Raw genomic sequence first — 14,630 nt, 5'->3', positions numbered from 1 at the left:
GCCCCGCCCCCTGCCGAGCGCAGCCGAACCTAGCCGAACCGTGCCGAACTCGGCCGAGCCCAGCGGTCGTCGCTCGCTGCCGAGGGCGGCGGGATCAGCGCGGTACCGCAGCGCCCGGCCCGGCCCGGCCCGGCCCGGGGAGAGCCCGTCCGCGCTTGACACGGGGTAAGGAGCCGCCGGTGAGCGGGCGGGAGCTGGGGCATTGCGGGGTGCGGCGGCCGCGGCTCCTTTAGGCCCGGAGGGTTTTTGCCGGCCGGGATGGGGGGGTCCGCGGTGGCGCCTCAGGCTGTGCTGAGGCCGGGCCGGGCGCGCGGGCGTTGCGCCCAGCCCCCGGTGGAGGCGGCGGGGCCGGGGGCGCCGCTGCCATCTTGGGGCGGAGCGGGGCGGGGGGCGCGCCGGGCGCGGTGCCCCTGCAGCGGCGTGGGCCGCCCGCCGCCCCAAGGCCGCCCGGGGTTTCCTTCTGTCCCCCGGGCGCCTGTCCTTTGCCGTCGCTCGCCTCGGCTGCTGTTGGGTAACCGGGTTTGTGCACCTCGGGGGTCGCCGGAGCCCTGCCCGGGGCGCGCCCGACTATCCTGCGGTCGGCGCTTTTGTGCGTCGCTCCTGCAGGCACCGCTGTGAAGCGGAGCAGCCGGGTGGCAGGAGGGATGTTCCAAGGGTGGTAGGAGTAGCGCCCAGTTTTCTGATATTGCCCTGCTTATCCTCCCCTGGAATACTTGACAAAAGGCTATCGGACACAGCTCATGTCGCTGGCTAGATAGCCAAGCAGTCCCTTTTTGCTCTTGTCTTCGTCGCCAACCCCTCCACATCAGCAAGCCATGTTTTTTTTCTCCTTCTGTAGCGTGCACCCTTTATGTAGCTACCTGCTGGAGGGGCATCACGCCAAAAATCTGCAATGTGGCTGCAGTCAGCCTGGTGTTCTCAGCAGGTTTGGTAGCTCTCAGCTAGACGGAGAGCAGGTGTTTTGGCAATTTGAGGTTCTGGGCACCTCCTTCTCTTGCTCATCTCGACAGTAGAAGTTAGAAACAAAAAGCCTATCAGTGTGTGCTCAGGATGGCTAATTTAGTTGTGCGTAGTCTTAGAGGAGTCCCTTCTCTCCTGGATTTGTCTGTTACTGTGAAAGTGTCCTGCTCCATAGTGTCATTCTCTGGAGGAAGCACACATGGAAGGCCACATGGGCTGTCGGGCAGGAACATCCGATTAGCGGCGGTCACAAAGCTACTGAAGGGTTACATGGCTCAGGCGCCTTTTGGGTGGTGCCACCGATGCCCCACCTGAGTGTGGGACAGAGCCTTTGCAAGTGCGTGGTGGGGACCAGTTCCCTTCCCCTCCAAACAATGACACTGTACAGTCCCTAATAGCTTTTATTACTCTTAATGCTTCTGAGAGAGGGCAGAGCTGACCACTCAGCTCGTAACTGACTCCAGGAGGACTCCATTCAACCAGAAATAGCAAAGCATTTCTTCTAATGACTGCAATTAGCTGGTATCTACCGAGGAAGGCCTTTTTCATCTTGAGCCTTTTAGTAGTAGGAATATGCTATCGTTATGGGGAGAGAAGTTCATTCTGCAGTCCTCACCTGGATACCATAAGAGCAAAATAAACATGAAAGAACGTGCCTTTGAGGGGATTGGGAAGAGGCTCTGGTTTGACTCATAAGTATGTTTTGTTGCAATAAGTTTGCTCTATTTTTGTCTGTTCCTGTCTTTGGTAACCTTGGAAGGAACTGAATCTACTGTATTTTCTGGGGGTGTCAGTTTTCATGTCAAGAAGGCATCACCACGAGGCTTTGCAATGCTCCATTTTCTTGCCCTTTGACCGGAGCATAATGTAACTATCCTGAATTGTTCTGAAGCCATGAGTTGAGCCAAGAAAAGAAAAATCCTGAGTGTGCTTTGCTTCTAGTTTGCGTGGGGGTTTAATTTAATTTTTTTTCTTTCTGGGCTTAAAGTATCCTTGGTTATCTTTTTTTCAGCTTTCTGCAGTAATAAAGTGGGCTAGAAACTTGCTTGGAGGGGTTTTTATATTGTTTACATGGAAAAAAAATCTTCACAAAATCTCTTCATTCTGGGAACTAGAACTTCCAAAAAATCCCAGGTAGCCTGAGATTTGCAATGAAAGCTCGAGAGCTGGCCCTGTTTTTTTGTCTGTTGCTAATTACACTTTGCATGAGCCTCTGGTCCCTGGGAGCCCCAGAGCATCCCTCCTCTGCCACCCGCCCATCCACACCGAGGTGCAACCCCAGGCTGCCTCCTTTCTGTGGGCGCCCAGCTCCATCCTGGTGGCCAGGGTGAGGCTGTGTGCTGAAAATCCGAGGGCTGCAGGCAACACCTCCCGCTCCCACCCAAGACAGTTGGGACCTGTGTCATCTGACGTGAAGCCTGCGCAGCCGTGTGGTGCCTGGGGAGGGAGGAGGCCCTGGGTGTAGGATACTCCGTGTGTGCTGTTAATTGCAGACAGCGCTGGTTATGGATCCTGTGGCTGATTTGCATATCAAAGCATCTGAGAACTCTGCCGTGGGTAGGGATGGGCAAGGATGATAAGGCTTGCTGGAGGCTGGGACTGAATCTTTCCCGTGGCTTTTTGTGGTGCACAGATGAGACAAGATGATGGGAATGTTTGGAAAATGGAGTTTGTCTCCATGTCCTTAAATGACAGGACCATAAAGGCTTTTTTAATCTAGCAGCTGCTTTCCAGAGGGTAGGAACCAAGCAATTCTTGGTGACAGTCCCTTAGGCTGCTCCTTCCCTGCCTCCTGCCACTGAGAGCTTGCTGGGTAGCCCACAGTGTTGAGCCCTGCAGATGCATGCACACACACACACACCCCCCTCCCCATCATCCAGCAGCTCCTGCTGGATGGCCACTGTGCCAGCCTGCTGCTTGTTCTCCACACTGCCTCTCACACAAGGAGGCAGAGGCCCTGCTTGGAGCCTCAGAGCAAAGGGGCAGATTTCCTACTGCCTGAACTGGCTCTGCAGGGTCTCAGGTTTTTTGTGATAGCTCAGAAGGTGTTGGGGAGGGGGGACAGGGAATGGCAGAGCCTTGAATGAGCCATGGCCTCTGAGATACTGAATGAGTCAGAGGAAGGTTTGGCTATGTCTGATCTCAATAAAGCTGTCTATTATTCCTCCTGCCTCTGGAAGTGAACCTGGGGAGCTTTAAGCTTGCTTGCAGGCTGTGCTGGAAACTGAAATGCAGGTTTCCAGGAAGGGAGAGAGAGGTGGGGGTCCCTGTGTCCCTCTGCCACTTTGATCTCAGCAAGTGTGTTGCTGGTCCTGATGCTCTAGCTCCAAAGGACTGTACTGTGGGGCAGGTGGCCTGTCTGAAGATAGCTCTGTGTTCTTTGTGGGACTGCCTGCTGCCTGGAACTACAGTCCTCATCCTCTTTCCTATGCCCTGTACAGCTCAGGCTCTTACTGGGATGGACCCCTCACCTTCCTATCCATAGGGCAAATTGATTTGTGCAGGACCTGCCTTGAGCACAGCCTTGTCAGAAGGCACCTTTCTGCCTGCAGCCTTCATCTGTCAGAAGCACTCTGGCTTGTCCAGGGTTCTCAGTTGGGGGGCAGACCTGATGCATTGCCTAGAAAGTTGGTTAAAAGGAGAAAAATAAAAATCAAGGAACGAGAAAGAAATGCGTCTGTATGTATGCATTCTTCAACAGAGAGAGGGTGAGATTTCGCGAAGTCACTGCCAAGCTTGTAGAGCAAAGGCTTGCGGTATAAAATGGCTTTTCTCTGAGCTTGCAGGCCTGTGGTTGGCACTGCCTTCTCAGTTCATGTCCTTCCAGCATGGAGCTGGGTGTCTGCCCTCTGCTCCAAATACAGATTAGCTGCAGGAAGCCTGAGGCTGGCTTGCTATGAGAGATGCAGAATCCTTTCCTCCATATTTCTCTGCACAGTGCTCGCTGCCCTTTACAGGGCTATGTTTGCACGCTCCCTATGTGTTCCATGTGTTAGCTCATGATTGCTAAGCAGTCCTGAAAAGTCTTCTGTTCTCCCCATGGCTCTTGCATGTTGAAATTGACTGACTGCCATTCTCCCTCTCCTGTTTTCACCTCCCTTCCTTAAAGCCCTTAAACTCCTTAAAGCCCGGTTGGAGAATGGAAACAGTTTCCCCGTATCCCAATGCTCTTGTCAGACCAAGCTCTTGCAGTGGCTACACAGTTTATATGGGCAAGATAGGCATCCTGCTGGCATGGCCCACTACATCTGAGCAAGGTCTCCTGTTCTTGATGTGCTTTGGTCTAACTGTTGATGCCAGCAGCCTCTGCCCACATGGTTATTGTGCTGGAAAGAGACAATATTTTATGCGTGCTGTTTTTCCCCAGAGAATTTGGTTGTTGGTAGTACAGATCTGGCTTATAGCAAGGTTTTGAAGATTTCCATTTCTGTTGGCTGTTTGTGCTGTTGCATTAAAGAAAGGGCTGGATCTCTTAAAGAACTGTGTGTTAAAAAGGCAACACATTGCATCAGCACAGGAAAAAGCAGTCACAGGCAGGATTCATGCTGCCTGTTTTCAGTGTGTTCTGCTATTGCTTTTCTGAACCACCACAGCCATGCTACCTCTGAGCAGCAGCCTGAAAAATCTCCCTGCCTTTCTCTGTCTGGAAGAGTGAGTGCTGCAGACCTTTCCTCTGTGTCTGTTTGCTCTCACTCCCTGGAAGGACTGTATGCCCCCAGAGCTACCCACATCCCTTCCCTGGGTGTGCTCATCGCCTCTGCATCCCTGTAATTTTTTGTGCAGAGAAGTTGCTTGCTTTGACACCCCCTTCCCAGGCAATGCTGTCTCATGTTTCTGTGCAGGTTTCTGTTCCCAGCTTATTGCAGAGCATCACTCTGCAGGCAGCTAGCTGCAACCAGCGATATGACCTCTGGCTCTGTCGCCGTGTGGTGTTGCCTGCGGGGAGGTGTTGTGCTTTCTCCGGTTGGTCTGCATTAAAGAACTGTTCTGATGGGCTCCCTTAAATCATCCACCTGTCTCCTGATCTGTTGCTGCCATGGGTCAGGGAGAATGTGCTATTCTTACAAGTGCAATTTTGCACAAGAGTGCATTTGGGGGGGGAGTTGCGTGCTGGCCTGGCCCTGATTTTGCCAGATAAACAGTGGCCTTTAGTAGACTTTGTTTCAGAACCCTTCAAAGTCAGAGACCATCTTGGCATGATCTTGTGCTTAGAGGAAACTCAGATGGCAGCTGGCCTTGTCCTTTGCTTGAAGTAATTATTACATCTGATGATTTCTGCTGGAGGGCAGAGAGCACCTGGCAATGTCACAGACTGGGGAGGGTCTCTGAAGATGGCCTCAGGATACTTGTGCTCTTGAGACAAAAATTTAGTGTCTTTGTGTTCCAAGGAAGATCTTAAAAGGGATTAATTAATCCTTCATCTCCCTGTGCTTGTGGCCTACACTCCCTTTATGTGAAGCTGTTGAGTTTTGGAGGCTCTCAGGTGATGCTGGTAAAGCTGACATCAAGCATATACAAGTGGGTGGTTTGGTTTTCCTGGGCTCTAACTCCATGCTCGAGGCATAGACCTGGGAATGAATTATTGTTGTGTGTCCACTGAGCTGCGGTTGCTGCCCAAGGACTTGCTATTACTCACAACACAGAAAAGGCAGCTTGAATTTGCATTAGTCACAAAGTTATAAATCTGGGAGGAAGGAACTGGGTTTGCAGTGGATGTGAAACTTGATGTGAACTCCCAGCTGTGGCAGAAGGAGCTGATGCAGCTCTTGGATAGAAGGACTTAGCTCCTGCAGGCATGGAAAAGAGGAACAAATAAAATGTGACAGTAAGAGCTCTGTCTTCACCTTGCAAACAAGATCAGGGGTGATGAGTTAATTTTAAAAAGCAAATCCAAGCACAAATCAGAATAGGTGACAAGACTATTTTGGTAAATTAGATGTGGTCATATAGGCAAAGCCTTATTAAATTTCCCTGAAAGCACTTCCAGACTAAGGCAACTTTTGCATGGTGAGAAGCCATCTGGTGAAGGGACCATCCAAGGTTTGATCCCTTGAAATACAGGGGAAAAGAATGGGACTACATCCAGCCTGTCTCAATAAGGTAGAAAAAGCAGTTAGTGTTTATTCTGTTAGGGAGGTGGGAGAATATGCCAGTTAAAACTCCCCAGCATCCATTTGTCTGGAACGTAGTGCATCAAGTTGGTCAACACCCCTGCCTTAGAGGATGGCCTGCCTTGTAGGTGAGCGGGGGCGATGGACAAATATAATAGATCTTGACTTAGGTCAGCCTGCGTCAGTGACCCAAGTGTAAGCCTTGTAAACAAATGAGAAAGGAGCAGGAGATAGGAAGCATGCCCCGTGTGGACCCTCAACTAATGACAAAAGAGTTTCTATCTGATGAAGAGACCCTAGCTAGGCAGGCAGGCGAAGATATTGGTATTGCCAGAATTTAAGGATTGAGGTTTAGTGCTCTTCTGGGGAGCAGAAAAACACAAGGAAAGCCTTGTGCCAGGCTGTGTAAGGAATGACGCCTCTAAGGTGCAGGAAGCAATTAGTGCTCTCAAAGCCTTGTGCCAGGCTGCATTAGGAGTGACACCTCTAAGGTGCAGGAAGCAATTAGTGCTCTCCTGAACAGAGATGAGGTGTTGCTGAAGGGCCAGGCTCAGATATAGAGGCAACTCTTGGAGAAGGATGTGCGCAAACAAGAGACTATCCAGCAAAGCAATAGAAACTAAGATCTTTAGAAATATGATGTGGGAGGAAGGATGAGAACTGTGAGAAGGGCTGTGTAGCCTGAGTAAGAAAAGGTGGAGGAGGGAACTTTGTGGTCTTTGAGAATGTACAGCAATGTACATTTTTAGAAGACTATAGTTGTGATGAAGATGGAGCAGGAAGTCACTTTACCTGTAATTAGGGAGTTCAGACTTTATGGTCCCCTGTAATATCAGTTGGGATAGTGAAGCAGAAATGGAGGCTATCTTGAAGGACTATTTGGGGAGTTGGGGTGTATATGTTAGTTTTGGAAGAAAATAGCTAAAAGTCTGTAGATCTGGATGCCTTGCAACTAGTGTGCCTCAAGTAAAGAATCTTAATAGATGACTGTTAAGGCTCCTTCAAGGCTGGCAGTTGTAATAAACATTTTACATGTGGAAAGGCAGCAATGAGTAGCCCTAAGAATGAGACTATAGCCGTAGATGATGTTGGGGAGATTGATACTAAAATACGCTGTCTAAATTCAATGTTGGTGCTCAGAAAGGGCTGTTGAAAAATTGAAGAGAGCGCAGAAAAGTTACAGTATTAGTCTGAGGTCTGAAGAGATTTGTGATGAGAAACATAAGATGAATCTGCTCATCTAATCAAGGCAATGATGAAGGTGAGGCTTGGTTATCCTGCTTAAGCATAGCATATCTTGTGACTATGTATCATTAGCTTGGTAGAGTAGAAATGCTAGTCTATGAAGAGTAGCAAAAAAAAACCTGTGGTGAGATGCTGGGATTGCGGTCACCTTCCAAGCCATGCAGCCAGCTCTGCCTTCTCCTCTTGTACGTGTGGAGGTCTTTGCCTGTTACTTTTTCAGTGCGCTTCTGTTCTCTGGGTTTCTTCTTCTCCTTGCCTGTTGCTCCTTAGTATCTAAGGTCTTTTGTTGAGACTCCTCTACCTTGTGAGGAGACAGCTCCAGTAAAACAAAGCACTCACCTGGCCCCAGCTTATGTAGAGCGATGCCCTGACAAATCTACACCCATTCTCTGTGCATGTGCCTCTGGAATTGTTCCCTACCTCTCCTTGTCCCATCCTGTTATCTGTCTCTGACGGATTTATAGCATCCCTTCTCCTGTGGTGCCCAGCTACTTTGCCAAACAGGTACTTGGGAACAGCCAGCACCTCACAACTCTCCAAACTCAGCACCCTAGCTGGTGAAAATGATTAATGAAACCAAAGGTGACCCTTGCCTCTGGTTCCTGGCAGTCTGTAATGCAGTGCTTTGTCACTTTGAGCTACTAGTTTATTTAGGGTCATTATGCCTATTTTCAGTCCATGAGGTGATGTTTCTTCCTTAGTCCAGTGAATAAACCTCAAAAGGTAGACTGGGTGAGATACCGCAGCAGATGGCTCACTAAAATCTTGCTACATCCACAATTTCCCTTTTACCCACTAACACTGTAATGCTGTTAAAAATAAAAATGATACAGTGAGCCTGACAGGATGTGTCCCTTGTAAATCCCTGCTACATAGTGCTCCTGGAATCTCATGCTCTGTGTCTTAGTTTTATTACTGCCTGAGGTAGGAGGGGAATTTCAAAGCTAGTAGATAGCTCCTGACTATGGTTTCAAGTCAGGGAAGGCAAATGCTTTGATGTGCTTTAAGCATAAAGGGGGGAAAACCCCCAGCATTTCTCTTTATTTTGTTTTCCTCAACACTTTGTTCCATTTGATGAGAGCAGAGCTCCTGTTTGTAGGGAATAATGCCAGTAAGACTTTGTGTTTTGATCTGGGAGTTGAGTGCTTCAGGGTGGAACAGCTGAAGTTGCTCCAGAAGAGTTTTGTGGAGTAGGAGCCATAGGTCAGCTTTCCTCTGGTGGATATGGAGTGAGGGATGCACCTTTGCAAATCAAAGGTTTAAAACCATGGTATGGTGGCAGTATTTGAGCATGGGCTAGGCCATGTCTCTGGGGCGCATTAGGTGTCTCCTCCAAAACACCTGCAGCTTCTGGCCTGCTTGATATGTAGGACTGCCTGTTTTAATTGCTCTGCCAATACATTAGTTTAGCATAAAGTGCTCCTGCTTCTAAAGTCTGGTTTTATTCCACCACCTTAAAACACCGAGAAGCAGTTTTGCCAGTATAACTGCACCGCCATCAGCAGCCTTATGCCTGTGGAGACATGTTGATTGCTTGGCTCTTTGCCTCTGTGTCTGACACAGCAGTGCTTGCAGATGTCTCTGGGGGTAGCTAGACGTGAAAGATCAAATAGAATCTTTAGATGGAGCTTGCAGATGTGGGGAAGAGAAGAGATGGGGCAATCTTAAGTAGAGGAGCTGGGTAGTTTTGTTGAGCCTCTTTTCAGAATGCATGGAGTGAGTGGAAGTGTGTGTCTGGTAAATAGAGAACAAAGCAGGCTCACTCCATCATTCTTACCATGCTCCATCCAGCTCCTCCTTGGAGCAGGAGTTGGATAGAGCAGCATTGACTGTATCAAAAGGGGGAAATGATGCTTTAAGTTTTAGCTTGTATATTTTTCAGATTCTGTGCTGCTTTAGTGTGTAGTTCTGAGCTTCATATTTAGTGTTGGTAAGCTCTCTTTACAGAGTGGCTAGACAAAATAATTCCTTTTCTAGCTTGGGACCAAGGGCAGCCTATATAAGTTTCAGGCCCAAGAACATAACCAACAGGTGGACTAAAGAGAGAAAACAAGAAGGATGGGACTTCCTAACCTGAAGCTGTAATTGGACAATTAACTCCAATATGCAAATGGGCCAAAACTTTAAAAAATGTGAGACCTCATGACCAGTTGTCCATTTTGTGACCATTTTGAGTTCATCTTGGGTGTAGTCCTGGCCAGGCTCTTGTACTGCCCAAGGTGATCTGTTGAGGCCTTTCAATAAATACCTACTTTATTCTTTAACTCTGTCTAGCCTCTGTTCTAGGTCAGCCTTCTCACGGCATCGGGGCAGTGTAGGCAGAGGTGGCTTTGCTGTTTGAATGGCAGCACATATATTCTGTCTTGTGTTGTTTGCACTGCATTTCTTGGAGCAAGAAAAGAAATGTTTAAACCTGTTTGGTGAAAGTAGACTCTAACACTTCCAAGCAGTGGTACAGGTAGGGCTGCGTGTTGTAGTTGAGTAGGTGAGTGGGCTGAAAACTCCCAGCCTAGTCCTGAAAAACTACTGCGGGGTGGTGAGCCTGTCTGCCCTGGAGCAAAGATGCCCACCTGCTCTTCCCTCTGTTTCCTTCTCTTCCCTCTGGTTGTCTCCATCCTGTCAGTCATCCTTATCATCCTCTAGTTGCCTTGCAGCCCACTCTAGCATATCAGAGCATCCTCTGACTTGCAGCGAACATTTCTGATTGCGAAACCTGCCCTTTCTACCAACTCATCCTTTCTGAGCTGGCTCTGGAGACTCCAAGAGCTCTGGGCCAACACCCTCTCCTCGTATCCCAGTGTCAGAGCTTTGCTGCCTTGTTATTCCTGCTCTGCCTTCGCGTTTAGACAGGTGCACATTTTCATACCATTTTTGCCTGCAGGAGTCTCATGGCAGGTGGATTTCAGGATAAGAGCGTTTGAGACTCAAATGTATCTGGAGAGCAGTGGTTTGGTGTTGGGATTTTTGTTTCTTTGGTTGTTTTGTTGGGTTTTGTTTCTTGGGTTGTTTTCTTGGGTAGTGAGTAAGCAAAAGAAGGTCCAGGAAGAAGACCTGCTCGTACATGTTGCTGCCCACAGTGCTGGAGGAGGAACTTCCTTCCCATACTGTGGTACCCAAGCAAATACCAGAGGGAATAGTCAAGATGTGATTTCCACTCTCCTGATCTGGTGAATGTAAATGACAGGTGAAAAGAAAAATGGACAGACATATATGCTGTCTCTGTTGACATCCCCCACGGGGCTGGGGACTGGCCTTTCCCTAACATAAACTTGAACCCTACCTCTCCAGGTAGGAGAGAACTAAAGGAGAAAATGTGACAGTGAAGACAGGTGGCAGATAGCAGGAGGAGACACTTAATAGCTGCATGAGGTGTAGAATGAAGAGCCCATGGATGGGGGGTGGCAGCTGGGGACACTGAACAGAGCGGCCTGGCTCCACCCAAAGCTGGATGCTGCCTGCAGACCGGAGAGGCTGTGCAGGGGATGGCATGGGGGGGTCCCGTGACTCAGACTAGAGATGAATGGGGAATGTTTTATTCCCTCTTTCTCATTTTTTGTGTTAAACTTGCAGCTTGGTGCCACTGCATGCTCCCTAGAGGGCAGAGAGCATACCTGGTCCTGGACAGCCTAAGCACTGATCTTGGATGGAAAATTAAACTAGCAGTGGCAAAATTTCGCAAGGTGCACTGCTGCCCACCTGGGCATCTCCCTGTCTGCTTGGAGCTGACCAAGCTGGCAGGGGCCGTGTGAAGTTTTTGCTCTTGCAGTTACTTTGTCAAGCAGCTGGGAAACCATCTAAAAACACCTTTGGTTTTAATCCTGTGGCTAATTCCAAGTCAGGTGTTGCTGATCCAGGAGAGGGGTAAATTCACAAGCCAGAGCAGAAGAGGGGACAGCAGGGCAGTGACAGCTCCCTGCTGCTTTCCTGGACCTTAACAAAGGGAGCAGAGGTCCGTCACTCCGAGATGTACCCTTCACTCCTAGTAACTCAACAGGGATTTCAGCTCACCATAGGTGAGAGTGCAGGCAGCAACAAGTACTTGTGTGCTGCTACTATGTATCATCTGGAAAGTGGATTGTCTTTCCACTGGCTGGAAATTAGCTGTGTTATCTCCCTGGAAGGCGTTGTGTGTGATTCTGATGAACAGAGGCATGGGGCATATCAGCAGCATACCTGTCTGCAGTCATGCAGCTGTTCAGGTGGGATGCAGAGCACAGACAGGTTCTCCTGTGCTGTGGATCCATACCACTTCACTGCTACTCTCTAAAGCAGAGTGTTGGCTCTTCACCGTATGTCTCGGCGTGGTGAGGATGCCAGAGGCAGGCTGGATGCATGGCTGGTAGCAGCAGGGAGTGAGTCAGTGCTGGGGCGGGTGAATCCGTGCTGGGAGAAGCAGGTGGGCAGGGGTGAGGATGACCACGAGCTGCTGCATGGACATGTGGGAGGCTGGCATAGAGTGGGCACCCAGCAGTGGGTACAGGGGTGAGCCAGGAGGATGAAGGGAGCGAAGGATCGTCCTAAGCATGGGCAAAGTTGCTGGTGCCTTCACCTCTGGTGGTGCATGGAGTGCAGAAGCCTGCACCCCGTTGGTCTGTGCTGAAGGGATGGTACACGAGGGTAAGCTGAGTGGATGGCTCAGAGCCAAAACTTGTTACACAGTTGTCCAGCAGTTCCTGGACCCTATGTGTGACAATGTCCTGTGCTCCAGTCATGCCTCTGGACTCCAAGCCTTGGCTGAACATGCACTAGAAGTCAGCTGAGGCTTTCTGGTAAAGCCCCTGACACCAACCCTCCTTTGCCTGTTAGGAAAGGTTAAAAACTCAGAAATTGATCCAGCCCCTTAATGTAAATATGCATTCCAGTCAGCCCATTTGGGACTGTTAAGTGCAGTGGCATAGAAGACAAATCTGGGGAAGGGAGCCAGGAGGTCCATTATGAGTTTGGTAGGGTGGAAGAGATGTTGGCTATTTGAGGGCAGGAAAGCAATAACTTTCTCAAAGATAGAGAGGAAAATGTGAGGTTCTGAAAATTGGCCTGGCACCATGAGATGGCTGGATACAGCCAGGAGGGAAAAATGGAAAATGCAGTGTGGCTCTAGAAAGAGTCAGGGGCTGGCACTGATTGCTTTGCCTAGAGGGGCTTCAAGAATCTGATCTGCCACCATATGGGTGTGCAATTCAATAACATCATGTAGGATCTGTTTCCAGCCATCTAGGATGGGATATAGCTTGGCATTGGAGAAAGTCTGCAAAATTCAAGGAGCCCTAGAAGGCACTAATTTCTTGCCTTCTCTTGCTCAGAGCATATTCTTGGACAATATTCCAGGTGTGAGATAGTACCTTGGGGAGTTAGGGTTGTAATCCCTTTCCTTCCCCTTCCCTGCTTTGAGAGCCATAGCGAACCTTGTCATGCTCATTTCTGCCCACAGCTGAAGGCTGGTGTTACTAGTGCCTCAGCACTCAGATGTCCTTGCAAATCTTCCCAGATTTGCAAGGACATTTGAGCAAATGGAATAACAGAGTGACCATCCAGAGCAGGCTGGGCAAGGGTGAGCAGTGGGGACTGCTTCCCCACCCACTGGCTGGAGGGGTTGTGGTTCCCCTGGAGATGGGCACTGCCTTAAGAGGTCCTGTCAAAGCACTGTAGCAACCAGCAGTGCTTTATTGAGCTGCTGCAAGAAGGTCCCAGGAACTGTCAGAAGGTTTTCAGAGCCTTCATTTTAAATTGGTGCTTCAACACCTGCTGGCACTTAGTGCTTCTCAAGCCTAGAGCAGGCTGCAAGGGGATGCTGGCACACTCCTTTGTGCTGGATCTGATCTCACACTTTCACAGGAAAGTGCTCCCAGAGCTTAAGAGTCTGATGTGAAAGAATAAGTGTGCCCTTGAGTCTCCTTGCATTGGTGAGGGAACTGCAGGTGATCAGCTGATTCTGCAGCACCCATCCCTAAGTAACCCTCCCACGATCCTCTCATCTTCCCACGACAGAAGAAAGTTCCCTTGCTCATGCTTCCTTGACTCATTTCATCCTCCACTTCCAAGAGGAGTGTATTTGGTGTTAGTAAACATCATGTTATAAATAGGCAGCTGATGCTATATTGGGAGGTGTTTTCTGTGGTGAGCACAGGCTTAGTGGGACCTGGGCCTGGAAGCTGTGAGTACAGCTCAGGCATGCAGGGACATTAGTGACCCCTCATCAAGGGGCAGCTGTGGATGTGGCTGAGGGGATGCTTCCTGAGCTCCAACTTTACCTGGCCATGAGATGGTATCCAGAGACTCCCATCCCTGCCAGCCCTGCTCGGCTTCTCACTGCAAGGGTGTTGAGCTGCTGGAGCATGTCCAGAGAAGGGCAGTGGAACTGGTGAGGGATCCAGATAATAAATCTAATGAAGAGTGGCTGAGGGAGCTGGGGATATTTAACCTGCAGAAAAGGAGACTAATGGGAAACACATGTACCTACCTGAAAGGAGGTTGTCGATAGATGGGGGACAGTGTCTTCTCCCACCTAACAAGTGATAGGACTTAGGGACATGCCTTTAAGTTGCACCAGAGGAAGTTTAAGTTAGATTTTTAGGAAGAATTTCTTCACTGAAAGAGTGGTCAGGCATTGGAACAAGATGTCTGGAGATATGGTGGAATTCCCATCCCTGGAAGTATTCAGAACCCATGTGGATGCATGGGTTTAATGGTAGATGCAGCATTGCTGGGTTAACAGTTGGACTTGATGATCTTAGAGGTCTTTCCTAACATTAATGATTCTGTGAATCTATGGTGTGTAGATTGATGTTAGATAGGTAGGATTGAAAGCAGGTGGGATTCAGGAAGAAGGAGTGACATCCAAGTGACTGTGTTGGGCTAAACTTAGCCCTGAGGGTCTGCAGGTGTTCCATGTAGGGACTAAAGTACTGATGGCTGGCAGCAGTGAAATAAAACTGGGAGCTTGGTAGCTGTCAGCTTCCTTCTGTTGAGATGGTCCCTGACTCAGGAGAAGGTGTACCAACATCTGTGTGACTCTCTAAGATGAGCAGGTAGCTGCCCTGGGATGCTTTGCAGTGTCCACTGGGTTGCCGAGTAGAAGGCACCAGGCAAGGGATCTTTCTTTGAATGCTGAGGAGTCACACATGCACACACACATGCACATCACCCTGTGCCACTTAGAGAGCAAGTGCTGACCCTAAAACACTGCTGGGGCTGTGGGTTTCTGATGGGCTGCAGTAAGCGAGTCACATGCACGTGCCCAGTGTGAGTGAATGAGGTGGAGCCCAGCAGAGATGCATGTGGCAAAGTTGATTGCAGAGCTCCCAGCATTGGCTCTGA

At 49.4% G+C, this 14,630-nt stretch overlaps 1 protein-coding gene across 3 annotated transcripts in view; it reads left to right on the top strand.

The window, feature by feature from the left end:
- Positions 1 to 19: 19 nt before the first annotated feature.
- The window catches only part of TMEM63B (transmembrane protein 63B), a 48,626-nt gene continuing 34,015 nt past the window's right edge, over positions 20 to 14,630 (top strand). For 2 of the 3 annotated variants that reach the window (XM_041477167.1, XM_041477166.1), the window contains exon 1: positions 21 to 165. The gene's annotated coding sequence lies outside the window, so the exon portion shown is untranslated. Of the gene's footprint in view, positions 166 to 14,630 lie in introns of all 3 variants that reach the window. The other variant, XR_005955938.1, reaches the window with a different exon arrangement.

The sequence above is a fragment of the Pyrgilauda ruficollis genome, unplaced genomic scaffold, assembly GCF_017590135.1.
Source record: "Pyrgilauda ruficollis isolate IOZ18807 unplaced genomic scaffold, ASM1759013v1 scaffold4, whole genome shotgun sequence".
Taxonomy (NCBI): Eukaryota; Metazoa; Chordata; class Aves; order Passeriformes; family Passeridae; genus Pyrgilauda; species Pyrgilauda ruficollis.
This window is presented reverse-complemented; position numbering and strand designations above follow the sequence as displayed.